At 35.0% G+C, this 13,884-nt stretch overlaps 1 long non-coding RNA gene across 1 annotated transcript; it reads left to right on the forward strand.

Moving 5' to 3' along the window:
* The first annotated feature begins 12,285 nt into the window (after positions 1 to 12,285).
* On the forward strand, positions 12,286 to 13,261 carry LOC124640698. Its single transcript, XR_006985583.1, has 3 exons — positions 12,286 to 12,322; positions 12,569 to 12,663; positions 13,206 to 13,261. It is a non-coding gene; the product is annotated as an uncharacterized LOC124640698 (long non-coding RNA).
* The last annotated feature ends 623 nt before the right edge of the window (positions 13,262 to 13,884 follow it).

Raw genomic sequence — 13,884 nt, forward strand, 5'->3', positions numbered from 1 at the left:
TACAGACCTTTTGAACCTAAAATATGTTTAAAAATAATAAGTGTTATGTACAAACTATACATGTACCGTTTGTGCTTTATATTCGAGTAACAAACAAAGTACTTAATCATCATCATCATCATCATCTCAGCCATAGGACGTCCACTGCTGAACATAGGCCTCCCCCTTTGATCTCCACAGATACCTGTTGGAGGCGACCTGCATCCAGCGTCTTCCGGCGATCTTTATAAGGTCGTCTGTCCACCTTGTTGGTGGACGTCCTACGCTGCCTTGCTAGTAATACTAAATATTATATTTAAATACAAACGCAAGACGTATCAACAAATGAAAGATCCATGTCCACAATAAAAGACGGTAATTATTATACAACCGCAGGTTTCCATAGACGCATTACTTATTCAGATAGGATCTGATCATTACGGGAAAGGGTTCGATTGGCGGGTTTCATTCATTCCAATTGCTGCTGATGGATCGCACGAAACGCAATCTAAAAGATCGATGGCCACGACCATTCAATTTTGAACTTTATTCCCTAAGCCTCAAGAATCAATTGCCAATAGAAGGTCGAGCTACGTATACGGGGAAACGTTTTTGTATAGCTTCGTAACAATGAAAAACAAGTTTTGCGAAAACCGTTCTTCTAAGCGAGATTGTTTCGTAATTGGTGTTAACTGAGTTGCCCTTATTGTTTATAGTTGGTATCGTAAAACAAAAGAGGATTTATGGGAAGATTCATTACACTTTTTCAAATTTTACCCGACAATTGTAGCCTAAAAGGAGGTTAATAGTTTTTCTTATACCTTTATATTAAGACTCTGAATAGCATTATATAATCTAATCAGTTTTCTGACTCCTTCTTCTACAGATAATATGTCCAGTATAGAACTGTAGACAACTAAATAAATAGGATTTTAATATGACTACGATTTCGCAGTGCTACGAGCTACTACGCTGCTACGAACGTAGTCTATTGCTACGCGCATTTCGCTATCGTTGAATTACCCCAAAACCGTATGTCGCTTTGAATTATATTATAAGCTGAATTTGATATTAATGAGGGATGCCATAGTCAAGGGTAATTAACCGGGATATATGGTAATTAATAGACAAAAGGATAGAGCGGGTTATGACACCATCAGACTGAATAATATAAACCAAAAGAACATTAAAACGTGATTTTCTAACAAAATGATGAATGGACTGAAACACGTCGAAAATTCGTGAGGTGAATTAATTATTTAAATTGTTTAATAAGCATTAAAGTTGGTTCAATGGCGTGTTGTATGATGAATAGTTTATTAGCCAATGTGCTTGAGCTGAATACCTTAGGTAGTGTTTTGTTCTTTGTTTGCATAATTTCGTAGGAGTTAATAATTAACTCCGAAATTAATGCGTATGTGCCTACATATTTCTTCTTTCTATAATCATAGGACTCAACAAGACTTAAGACCCACACGATTCAGAGCTTAATTTTTAATGCGTATATTCATGCTACATATATTAAAAAAAGTCTCCTCGATGTTAAGCTACATGATAACTTAAACAGCCTGTAATACAGTGACTTTGGACTGGAAGCCGACTCCAACATAGTTGGGATAAGGGCTCGGAAGATGGACTTCGGACAATTTAATCCAATAGAATTTCATGTCGCATTGCATCATATAGAAGAGGTACAATTCAAAATGTATTGAACAAAAAGACATTAAGAATTGTTTATTTTGCACTAGCCGATTCGTTGATAAGTTATGGGGTTCTTGTGTACGGACGGACTTTTATTACATATTTAACAGATGTTAAAGATTTACAAATAAGACTGATAAAGTTCCTAGTAAGTAAAAATGTTAAAGATAAATGCAACAAAGAGTATGATAAATTATTTCCCATACGCAAAATTATACCCATAGACAAAAAAGCTGTTTATTTAATAGGGTTGGAATATTATTATAGTGATAAATTTAAAGTTAGGGTCACAAACAATTATAACACACGCAGAGTGAGAGAAAACAAACTGGTTCAACCCTCGACAAAAAATTATTACGGAAAGAGAACATCAAAGTATTTGGTACCTAAAGTGTAGACTTTTTAAGAGAAGAGGTAAAAATTAGTAAAGGGTCACTCAAAATTAAATTAAAAAGTCACTGTACGGGAGAGTAATAGATATATATAGTTAAGACTTAGCCTAAGTGTTAATACAAAATAAGTAAAAAAAATGTATAAATTCTGTACAAAGGTGGTTCATTGTTAAGAACAAGAGCGTATCTCGCCATCAAACGTAAAAGTTTGGCGAGTTTAGACTTAAGAAACACACCTATGTAATTATTAAAATTTAATAAAAAAAAACTCTCATCTGTACTTCCTACTGACAGTAATCGTAAAACTTAAGTTGCTATCTAAACTCGGAGAACGCGTAGGTGTTCGGCACGTTGATCCACATTAGTGTACCGCCAGGGTTGCCAGGTGTCTGGTCGCATCACCAATTAGTCTCTGCTTGTTTGCTGGCAGCCCCGAGCTCCGCCTCTAACTCATTAGGGGGATAAAAATAAAAAACATTGCGAGTTGAAACCACAGATCTGTATATAATTGTTGGAGTGTAATGTTTCTGTGTTGGGCACGTGTAAGGGGTATGCGAGCTGGTTCCAGCAATTTCACCCACGTCTTAATCTGCACTTACATTATAAATAGGAAAACTTTGTTTGTTTGGTTGTAATGAATAAACTCAAAAACTACTGGATCGATTTTAAATATTCTTTCACCATTAGAAAGCTATATCATCTGCGAGTAACATAAGCTATATTTTATTCCGGTGCGGGCAGTAGCTACGTAACGGCTAGTAATTTTTAAAATTCCTTTCAAAATTCACACTTTCTTTTAGAGTTTTAGTTGTAGCGGATTTTTACTGCATTTTCCTGTAAGTTCGTAGATTGAATAAGATATTTAATACTTACAGTTTTTACTGACAATTTATTCCAATTTTATTGTTTTTGAAAAAGTTTATTTGCTCAACATTATTCTATCATACAAAAAACAGCTGAACAAATGGAAAAATTTACTATGCTATCGTTATACATACATCATCTATGTATCTATGTAAAAAACAAATCGACGCAGATATGTACCTCTATGGCACTTGTATACGTAATAATCCTGGCATAATCTCTCATTTTAATGTATCACGTACACTTTATAATGAGTATTAAGAGACGACCCTGAATGGGATTCATAATTTTGTTACTGATTTAATTTCTAATTTAATTTAAATATAAGCCACTTGTTCTGAGGTTCATTATTTCAAGAGAGGTTCGTTTTTAAGGATCTAAGTAAAAATACTAGGTAATGCAAATGGGTCGTTAAGTTCATGAAACCTGTGCATATTTAGGAAGATCAGTACGAAAATGTTTTTGAAAGTTGGTTTCGATCACTAATAAAATAATAATTACGGTTTAAAATATTTTTTGCCGTAGTTTAGTTCTCATTCACATTTTATGGACACTAAAATTGTTCAAGGTTTTTACCTCGAATAGGTACCTAGTACATTTATTACCAATGCCCTATCTACCTATACATAAATGTACTGATGACGAACCCCTTTACAGGTTTACCAAAAGTCAGACTACGCTACTGAAACCCTGACAGCAAAGTAAAGTAAAAAAGGACATGTAGAAGAAAAGCCTTTTACGATGTAAGACACAGATGGCAGAGTCGTAAACATAGCAATCCTACCTGTCTACATAAGTTTGAAGAATTTATATACCGACGTTGCCTAAAACATATCCAGTATAACTTGGTACGTGGCAAAGCCTGCAACTAAATTGGTTTCAAGGAATTTGACGTTTTACCTCACATGGCAACACTTTTGAACTATCAAAGTATATTGGGCGCACTGTAATTCCCGGTCAGTCGGGGAAAAAGATTGGGACTGTCCGCGATCCGAAAGTAATGAATTAGGTAGGAAAACAAAGGAACAGAGATTGAGATACTTATAGAAAAGAAAATTCAATTATTTCGAAGCAAATACTGGGATCGTGAAAGAAAATTGGGGTATTTTCAAAGGACAAAAACAGGCAATTGAATCGTTTGAAAATAACAAGCTATTTTACCTGCAAAAATAGCATTAGTATTAGATGCTATGAAAGTCACGGTGGCCTAGTAGGTAAAGAACCAACCTCTCGAGTATGAGGGCGCGGGATCGATTCCAGGTCAAGCAACCAATGTAAAAAAGTACCAATGCAACTTTTCTAAGTTTGTACTTTCTAAGTATATCTTAGACTGTAGGTCCCGGCTGTCATTGAACATCCTTGGCAGTCGTTACGGGTAGTCAGAATCCAGTAAGTCTGACACCAGTCTAACCAAGGGGTATCGGGTTGCCCGGGTAACTGGGTTGAGGAGGTCAGATAGGCAGTCGCTTCTTGTAAAGCACTGGTACTCAGCTGAATCCGGTTAGACTGGAAACCGACCCCGACATAGTTGGGAAAAGGCTCGGAGGATGATGAGTATTAGATGCTATACTACCCAAAGCGTCACCGTATTGTGGGAGCACATAAAACATTGCATTCAGTTACTATGCCATTCGTAAATTACAGTGATTCTGCTTCATAAGTAGTTACTCGTCAATATTGAAGAGTACTTACTCTTGCTCAGCAATTTGTTTTTATAGCTTTAGGTGGTGAAGCATAAAGCTTTGATTAGCAGCTATGAATTATTTTGAAAGGTTAACGGTGAAAAGAACCAATGGAGTAGAAGATATTAACTTCAAATGAATTTACGCTAAAGCTTCAAGTGACTTACCTTTCTTAAGGAATAATAAAAATGGTTTATGGGAATTTTAGGCAAATTTTTAAGTTAGCTTTTTTGTAAAAAAAACATTCTTTGAATGTTGTATCAATTGACTTATGTTTGATTGAAAATAATTAATTATCCTTAATTACTAAAGTCAGTAAAATACAAATTCTTACGACGACACCTTCCTACCAAAAATATTTATGTAAGCCGCTTGACTTTAGGCTAAGTCTTGGGAACATGAACTCAATTACAATTAACACCTAGCTTCTAAAATCGTTTGTCTAGACTGCGTAACAAACACTCTGTATCTACCTACCATTTGTACCTAAATAAAATTAATCTTCTAAGACCGTCCAAATACTTCTTCAAGATAAGTTAGGCTTTACGGGGCTAAGATCCTCTGAATTAGCGTATAAGACAACAAAGTTATTAAACAACTAAGTAATTTATATAACTTAAATGTTAACTAAGTTTTAGTCGCAAAGCCACGTCACTGCAGATACAGTTACATAACTTTGTTATTACCTATTTAATGATAAGAAAACTATCACCAGGATCTTCATTTGGGAAGCAAAGCACTTATAAATAATCCTATCGTGGAAGCTATCTGACATGAAAATTCAATTTCCAATTTAATTATTTCCACTTTTGAAATTCAATTATATTTTTGTCATATTGGGTGGCTCGGTGGGTCTGGCTTGACGCTTGTCATGGAACAATGGCTGAGTCCAACGTTGGCTGCGGGCCTTGAGCGAGGAGAGTGCGGGACGAGGGCGGGAAGGGTGCGGCACGAGAGCGGGACGGGAGCGTGACGGTAACGGGACGATAGAGGGATGGGCGCGGGACGCTAGAGGGATGGGCGGAAAAGCTTGGACTCAACAATGGCCGATGTGGAGATTGATGAGTTAATTATGATGAGGAGTTCACGCCTTTTTATGTAGTTATATGGCTCGAATTAATTAGGTACGTTGGTCGAAGAACACGTGAGTAATTATTTGGAAAACGACATATTCTGTTAACACCGTTATTTATAAGGTAATTTTTCCGACGAAATTCGATACACTAATGAGTGGACTTGTGAAGAAAATGCTCAGTTGTTTTTCCTCATACCTTGAGGGTGTACAATGGTAACCAGAACAACGTTATTACTATCGTACATTAGAAACAAACAATGTATTTAGGTAATGTTGTTTACCTCATTCTACTAACGTAATAGGGCTGCCGAAAATATTTTTTTAGCTCAGAAAAACAGGAGATGGAAAAAAATGTGTGGTGGAAATACCTACCGTTTAAATGAGATTGTATGTTTCTGCTTAGGGCTTGTATATATTTATAATAAGATTCTAAATTAGTTACTACCTACTTCATGCAATTAAATGTAACTTTTAGTAAATTCTTAAAAAGAAACTATTTGTCAGCACACAAAATGTCTCCGTGATCAGTTCAGCCATTTTTATTCAAAAATTCACATATTTTCTCATTTGTTACTTAGGATTGCTGGGTTGGCAATTCCATTTAGAACAAATAAGATTGTTCAGCTCTGCTTGTACTAGTCGTAAATTTGCCTGGGAGTAATGGTCGCCGTAAAAGATGGGGATAACCTGGTTCACTTCCCATGGTATAAACATTTGTTATGTCGCCTTGCTGTATACCTACGAAATTGCGACATTTGATTTGTGTATTAGGCACCTACTGTGAATACAATTATGCATAATTATGAAAGGAACTCCATTTTCAACCTCTCGTGGTTTTCATGGAAACAAATCCTGACTGATTTATGGAAAGAATTCCAACGGAATCATGTAATGTGAGTATTGTGAAAATTCCATACACGGTTTATGTTTTTTGTAACTTAAAATATCAAATGACAAAGCCTGTTTATTTGGAGTGGTTTTGATAAAAACAATAATAGTGGTCGTCGGTGATAGTAATTCGATCCTACCTATATGTAGTATATTAAATAGTTAGTAGGGGACTTTACTAAATGATACCAATATAATGAAGCAATTCCTGATATCTTAACAATTATATAATTATTTGATAACTATTTCCAGTGAAACATTACTAAAAACGAAACAAGTAGGCAGAAAACACCAAATTATCACAAAGTAAGTTAACAACGCGTCTCTTGTTACGTAACTTTTTCCTCGAAGGTTCAAGTCTTTGACGTTATATGATTATCTACTCATATAATACATCTCTAGTAAAGCTTTTATCTTAAAAACATCTCAACTATCCATCACGCCCTTGAGTCCCTTTGTCCCATTCATAATTCCGCGTCCTTCACAACCTACATTTTTGCAATCACTTAGTATGACAATAGCATACCGGTTCGCTCCACGGAACCACCCACCTACAAATCGGTTTCCAGATAAAATTTAAGTCCATTTAAGTTTGAGATAATTTATCTTCATGACGAGTTCAAAATACAGTTACGACATTCCACAGGGAAGCATTAAACGGTAATGGAAAGTAATCCCGGGACGCCCAGCCTGCTATAAAGTAATTTTATAGCGAAGTAGCTACGTTGATGCGACAAAAACTTTCGTTGTTAGGTCCGATACCGACCTCTTTACGCGAAAGAATAATGCTAGAACTGCTATCCATCCTTCATGTGTTATGAAAGGAATATTATGTTCACATCTGGTATCCTTTTCTGGTATTCCGACAAAAAGCTACGTTCTCTCTTCATTTCGAGGTCCATTGCTTTTTATTTGTTGTGTTACGAACAATAGCTGGATCAAAAACTGCGATGGAATAAAAAGTGAGATGTTATGTTGAGTTCCGTCTTCGTATTTGAAGGGTTTAGTACGTGGGTGGTATCAAATTATCTCGCTCTGCCGCCTCTCATGATGGATATGTATCCATTTGTTTCCGTGTACCTACAGCATTGTAATAATTTACTGTATGATTATGTAAAGTACCTACTATAGGAAGGAAAAGCTCAATTAACTGTAATCGGATAAAGTGGAGTGCGGGATATGAATAAAGCGATTAATTTTAATTCCATTGTATAAGCAGACTCCAAGCTTACTACCAAACGTCAGCATTATAACTAGGTACCTAGGTCATTTATTTTAAGACTTAAATCAAGCCGAGGAATTTCTCATTAACAAGCTAGAGTCTGAATTTGTGACCTGGTAAGGTCGATAGGCTCACACCGATTACTTGAGACCTAAAGAAAAGTGTAGAAAAGAATTGAAGTAGGTAAATGCTATTCTATGTATAAGTTAAGCATAGTGTGGTTTATCTTCAGAATAAACCAGAACATTTTATAAAATAGATGCTCTATTTCATATTCATATATTTCCTTGCATTTTATAATATGGAATTTAGTTTCCGCTTCTAATACCTAGCCCAAGCATAATAAACTATCTAATTAATAAGTCTAGCGAACCGCCACCGATTTATCTTCATGACTAGAAATAATTTCCGACTTTAAAGAAAGGCAATTAGTTAATGCGAACATTATCCGCATAGCAGTATACGTTAAGTCATTGTCCGGGTAAAGTGGGCTCGCTTTATTCTGGGTTCCAGAATATTCATCGATGGAAATGAGAGCGTTGGAGTAATCTGATTCATGATGCTTGTGGATGTAGGGGTTTCTTGATTCTAGTTAATTATGTTAATATATTGTTTGATGATCAGCAATACGATGGATGGTTTGTATGAAAGACATGGCTAGGAAGAATGGCTCTTTTGATGACAAAAGTATAGAAGAAGACAGAAGTATATAAAACCGTCTGACTGTTAGAAAGGTTCCTCAAAAGGTGAGAGGTAGTTTTAACACTTTTAGTATAGATAGTTCAACTCAGATTTGCGCGCGGCCCTATGTGTGCGTCGGCTTGTAAATATACAACTTTCATTCGTGTGACAGTGACGTCGTCCGAGCATGACGTGTTCTTATCGCTTTTTGTTATGGGTACAGTCGTTTACGAAAATGTCTAGTTCTTCACGGAGAAAATGTTTTAAGGAGTCAGGTAGCGTTTCAAAAAAATGAAACAACATTCAAAGCTTTTTATTATTACATTTTACAGTTTATCATTATTTTCTCATACGGCTTTTCAAATTGACATTGACAGTATCTAAGAAATAAATGAAGTGAAATATCTAAAATGAATTAAATACTCCTTACATATTTTCTAGCTCGGGGTACGCGGACAATAAATAGATGTGTGGACTAAGAATGTAAAAGACCTATAATTTAGTATAATAATGGAAACAAAATGTGTGGGGAATTTTAAAAAATTATATTGCTTCTCATAATGTCGACCAAAATGAGACGGAAATAATGAAACTCATAAATGAACGTTTAAGTCAAATTGATGAAGGGATGTTGGGTAATACTTGTCGACATGTACAAAAGAAAAAAGAAGAATACTATAGACATTTTGACATGGAGTCAGAATTTATAATTAACATTGGTGAAAGTAGCGAATCCGAAAATTCATCATTTGATTTTTCAAGTAGCGATACAGAATCATTATAAATAAATAAACTAAATTACGTAATAACTGTACTTTAAACAGCCGTATACAACCCCTAAATAACTGTATTTGTACCCGACTGTACCTCTTGTCACGCACACAAAGTCACTGTATATGTACAAAGGTTACCCACACATAGGGCCGCGCGCACGACTGAGTTGAACTTACTATACTTATTTTGGATTTGTGGTTGTGATGGGTTTTATTCAAGTGGAGTCTGGTTCTTTATTTTTTTCATATTTCGTACATACCTAAGCTAATACTAAGATAGAGAAGTAGAGTTAAGATATACCTATTAATAATGATGATTGATGTAAAGAAACATTACATCACATACCTATTCTGGTAATTGTTTGAAAAGAATCTTTGTAGCTATATTTTATTCTATCTCTACAATTTTCATTTTTTATCAGACTTGTCCATGCTGAAGTGTAAAATCCTGTTAAATTACGGAGACTTTTCATCTAATAATTGAAATCCATTTATCAAATCTCGGTTCGCGTCATTGGTTCAATACTTCATCGTAGCAATATCTGTACGGTCTGGTGATCAGAAATAATAAAAAATAATCGAGGGATGAGACATATTTTTTTACATTTTATGCGCTGTAACACCCAAATTACAGCAGCATAGTGTATCTTAGGCTAGTTTTATAAACAGAAGCCAGACATTTATAACTCACTGGGTAAAGATTGGACAAGAATCTGAGGATCCTAACTAGTTGTCACTAATTTGACCTTCCACACATCTTTGCATACATACATCTCTAAAAGACATAGGTACGACTAGACATGCGTCTAGTCATCAATTCTTTCGATTTTCGATCAATCATTCAGCCCACTTCAAACAGTTTAATTGTTCACAGTGTAAGTATAAAAAGAATAAGTGGTAGTAACAGTACGCGAGCTAAGTAGCTCGTTTATCCTTGTCATTGTACGAGCATCCGAAGTTTGTTCGAACGATTTCACGCAAGAACTAGCTTCGCCTTTCCACCGTCTGTGGTGATTTAGCAAAACATAATCGGATTTGAGGTTCGATCAATGGAAACTTAACCGACCTTGACATTGTGAGGTTAGGATCTTGAGGACTTGGTGAAAGTTTTTGTCGATATTGGGCTCGTTTTGTGTTATTGAGGTCACTTTGGCTCATCATTTTCGTAGGAAGTGGTTCCTTGTGAATGAACATGACAGAGTAGTCATTAGGATAGGTGAACATATTTTCATTTGTAGCACCAACAACAACAAAAATCATAAAAGAGATGCTGATGATGCTGATAAGGGTATTGACATGAACAAGGGTAAGATTGTAGACGAATATGTCCTCATTACTGACCTGTCGTCAAATAAGCTTGTTCAGATTTCTGACTTCACAGATTTTCAATACAAAAAGTCTACTTATATGAATTTTCTTGTTCAGGACATGTTAGGTACATCAGAATTGACATGTTCGAACATGAATCTACCTACATTTTGTTTAATTAAGTGTTCTGTTGAACTACATACTTCAGCCTAAGGCTGACAAAGGGTTACGTAAGTCTTGTACTGACTAAAATTCTTCAAGTACTTATCTTAGCTAGAGGCGAAGTGGGAATTACTTGCGTATAACCGCATAGCTGGCAAGTTTCTAAGATTAAAGGGGGATGAAAACTGTTTAATGAACAATACTTAATAGTTTGATAAATATAAAGATACACGAAAAATAATATTTACCGAAAAATTTATTTGTAGTCCTTTGAGTAAGAAATCAATTTACAAAATTAATTTTTGCGTTAAAATTTTAGTCAGTGCAATATTATAAGAATGCATATGTCGCTGTTATACAGGAATGAATTTTATCCAGTGCGCAAACTTTGTCAACTTATAGTTAAATAAGTTTTATAGATACGTATATTTTTATTTTTATGTGTTTTAGTACAAAAAAGAAAAGTTATTGATATCGAAAGATGTTCATTTTGTAACCGATTGTACGGTCACAATCGTCATAGTATGCGCGGCGGCAACGCGAAACCCGTTTACTGACGCGAGCGCGGCTCCAAGCGCGTGAGAATAATTGGTGTCCATATTTTGCTGATTTTAGGGCGGACAAAAGAATGAAAAAAATTTTTTTACTGATGATGCAGATATGTTCTGTTAATGATTCTGGACCACCAGTTTTTTTTTTGTGCACTGCATAAAATTCATTCCTGTATACAATAAATATAATTTGCCTTCCAACTAATGCTAGAATCTGTATGAATTATAGGATTTATACGAAAGACGGGTGACAAAGGTAAAATAAGCAAGTAACAAAGATATTCACAAGTTTTTTGCTAAAATCGACTGTGATTTCGTAAAAATCCGTAGCTTTAATGAAAACCGAAGGAGGTCACTTGAGGCTTAACTAAGCTTACTTACTTGGACCACAAAAGCTATTTCTTTTCCGGGTTCCTCCACCCTTTTATTTTCTTTCTGTAAGAGTACTTGTAAAGTTAAATAAAGAGGGATATATATAAAAGTCTCACACTCAATCTGTTTTTAAGTATCATTTAGAGCACACTGCAAACTTTTAGTAGTCCGATAGTTTGTTTCTCCTCATAAATCAGTCTGGGGATGGTATTGAATGTTAGTACACGCATTACAAATATCAGGTACATATTTAGCTGCTGCGGGTTGTTCGAAAGAGATACCGTGGCCCTGGTACATAAAAGGCCTATGACGGAACACGACGATTTTAGTCAGTAAGAGTCTGACACTCCCTCACCGCTGCTAACCCACAGCGCACAGTGAAGGAATCTCGCAATCTAGGGGGATTTAAATCAAAATATAAATTCTAATAATATATAATATAGTTATATCCTATTTATACCTAAGACCCCATTTGTCATAGCTACATATTAGAAATTCTTGTAGGTACTTTAAAAAAATTATAAAAAAATGTTAAAGTGGTAAGACAATAATCGTTGCAACGTTACAACACGAACAACAAAATTAAGGTGTCATCTTCACTTGAGATTACTGATCAAATTAATGTATAGTCTTATTTATTTGTTTATTATTGCATTCTGTACATCTTTCAAGGTAAGTTATTGTGTATTTTATGTAAGTAATAGTTAAACATTGATCTAATGACATGATTTAAAAGCACAGTTAAATTAAGCATTTTTTAGAGATGATATGCAAAATAAAAGGCGTGTAGAAAAAAATGCTCTCAATATCCCGGTGTTTCTATTGTTTCAGTTTATAGCTTAGAATCTTAACTTTTGAGAACAATTTACAAAACTTGCGATTTTGTGCGACCGTCAAACATTTTTTTTCGGTTTCCAGAATGACCGCCGAAATTACAAAAAAACAAATTTTTGATATTTGGACCTCAAATGCGAAAGAGGAGCGAATTAATGCTATTTTTGCATTTATAATAGGTAATTACCCTCGAGTACAGTTTTCGGAAGGTGCTGTTAATGAAATTGAGTTTTTTTAAAGAAAGTTCTGTAACAAACTTAACGAAAAATGGACAGCAAGCGTTAGATATCGCGAACGCTTTTTAAACAAGAATGTTACTTGGTTGAATGAATGCATTAAATTACCAGATAATGTTTTAAATGAAATACCATCTACATCTGGCCACTCACAAGGAAGACCACATAATTTTTTTGTAGAATGTTGCGATAAAACCAAAAAAACGCAAAGTTCAGAATCTAATATCGTCTACTAGCCCTGAAGAAATAGCGATTGCACATGAATGTAACCTTCGAAAAGCTGGTAAAAGGGACTCTGCAGCTATCGTAAAAGAACTTTCTATGAGTTCACCTAAGAGAGGTTCTATCATGAAAAGCGTACGAAAAAAATTCTTAGCGATAGCGTTCAAGTAACTGTGTCGGCCGATGAAGCATTAAGCATGATGGTAGTGCTGATATTACTGGGGTAAATTTAGAATTAATAACGAGGTTTCATATCATTTTAGGTTTCATATCATACTCTCGGGTCGGGTTTTACAGTCGATTTGGATTCCTTCAATAGTTACACAGAAAAAACCAGAAACTTGTATCTTAGGGAACACTCATGGTATAACATGCCAGTTAGTGTGCACAAAGTCTTATTTAATGTCCGGGATGTCATAGCTTCGTGTATTTTGCCGATTGGCCAGTTATCAGAGGAGGCACAAACCCGAAGATACAGGGAATTCTTCACTAGAAACACGACACGAATAGACACCAATACCGACCTACTTAACAGACTTCTCATATCATCAGATTCATATATATTCATAGCTTGGGACTTATAATGAAGAGAAAACGGAGTCCTTTAGATCCTGATGTCCTAAAATTGCTTTCTGTACCCACCGTAAATGAGGCCGAAAGTGGAAATAGTGAATAAAATATCAAAATTTATTCATATCGCATTTTTTCAAATAAAACTTTATTTTCTCTCACTATTTAAGTATTTTTATTTATTTGTAAACCAAGAAATATTATTTTTTAACTTGTATATTTTAATTAATTCAATTTGGAATTAAATCCCCCTAGATTGCGAGATTCTCACACTGTGCAGCGGGAGGGGTCATTTGATGATTTTACGTCGCTAAAAAAAAAAAAAAAAGGTACATATTTAGCTCGGCCGACTATTTAGTCTGCAGTGTGAAA

This window comes from Helicoverpa zea, chromosome 2 (genome assembly GCF_022581195.2).
Source record: "Helicoverpa zea isolate HzStark_Cry1AcR chromosome 2, ilHelZeax1.1, whole genome shotgun sequence".
In the NCBI taxonomy this organism is placed as follows: domain Eukaryota; kingdom Metazoa; phylum Arthropoda; class Insecta; order Lepidoptera; family Noctuidae; genus Helicoverpa; species Helicoverpa zea.